Source organism: Chrysochloris asiatica, unplaced genomic scaffold, assembly GCF_000296735.1.
Source record: "Chrysochloris asiatica unplaced genomic scaffold, ChrAsi1.0 scaffold00228, whole genome shotgun sequence".
Lineage (NCBI taxonomy): Eukaryota > Metazoa > Chordata > Mammalia > Afrosoricida > Chrysochloridae > Chrysochloris > Chrysochloris asiatica.
In genome coordinates, this window is record NW_006408746.1 from 2,808,808 (window position 1) to 2,810,222 (window position 1,415).

General features: G+C 39.5%; 1 pseudogene; it reads right to left on the reverse strand.

Moving 5' to 3' along the window:
• Positions 1 to 257: 257 nt before the first annotated feature.
• On the reverse strand, positions 258 to 1,128 carry LOC102813988 (annotated as a pseudogene).
• Positions 1,129 to 1,415: the final 287 nt, after the last annotated feature.

Here is a 1,415-nt window from a genome sequence, read left to right on the forward strand (position 1 = left end):
ATACCTCAAATTCCACCAAATCCTTTCACAAACTGGGGTCCTTCTTGTGACTTATTTATGACAATTTCCAATATAGTTTCAAAATTTTTTGTAGTTGTTAGCAAACCATTCCAGTAGGGTCATGCTCAAACACCTCATGTTCATGTCCTATCTCTGTCTGTGAAATGAGATTTCTCCTTCTCTCGTTCTGGAGTTAGAAAATTTTATCCTCTTCTGTGCCTTGGCAATGAAGAATGTATTTCATTATATCCAGATTTTCATAGACTGTTAGTCTCTAAAATTTTAAAGTTAGCTGATCCAGCTAAACGAGACCAGCCACATTCACTTTGTCCCCAGAAATAAACAGCTGCACAGCAGTCTCAGCTACTTTCTGAACATAATTATATCGTTTTTCCATTCTTAAATGGGCAAAACACAAGGAAGATTGACCTCCTTTACCGTGTTTATTTGGAAGATCCACAGTGACTTTGTGCAGGACCTCTTATGTGTTTTCTTGTTGTTGTTTGTTGTTAAGTGCCGTCTAGTCGGTTCTGACCCATAGCGACCCTGAACAGGGTTTCCAAGGCTGTAAATCTTTACGGGAGCAGAAAGCCTCATCTGTCTTCCGTGGAGCAGCTGGTAGTTTTGAACTGCTGGCTTTAAGATTCACAGCCTAATTCGTAACCACTATACTACCAGAGCTCCTTTGGAGTATGCTAAAAAGTGCACCACTACCATCTATTATAATGAAGCTAAACTTGCTATAGACCAAAAGTAGCACTGTAAAAGCCTCTGTATGGAATTTATTGTCACACAAATACAATGACCTATTAATTAGTTTGAAAGGCTCAAAGTCAATGTTGACTTTCTTTTCCTTTCCTTCTGTTACAGTTGTTCTACAGTACCATTTGGAGGTACTTTGTTGTAAAGTTTGAATCTTTGTTGTACAAATGTAATGGCTTCCGGGACTTAAAGGAAGTTTACTTGTGACTTAATCTTAGATGTGGTTCCAAATTAATCTGCTAACATTTTTGCCACTTATGATATCTGGTCTTTGGGAGGAATGATCAGCAATATCATGCTTGTACCATTGCCGTGACCTGCCTCCAAGGTTTTGATGAGCTTCTTAATCTTCCAGATCTCCATGTTCCTCTCCATAGAATGGGGGTAAGCTACCATCTTCTTGCCTCCACCTTCCAGTACCACATCAGTTTTTAAAAATATTTCAATTTGTATTCCATCTATTTAGGTGCCTTGGTCTTTGCCAATGACTTCAATGCACCTTGGACCTCTCCCTTCAGGATCATTTGCTCTTGATCATATGATCCCTCTTGAAATGGTTGATCATAGAGCATTTATTTTTGGTATGTTGTTGTTGTTAAGTGCCGTTGAGTCGGTTCCGACCCATAGCGACCCTGTATAGGGTTCCCGAGGCT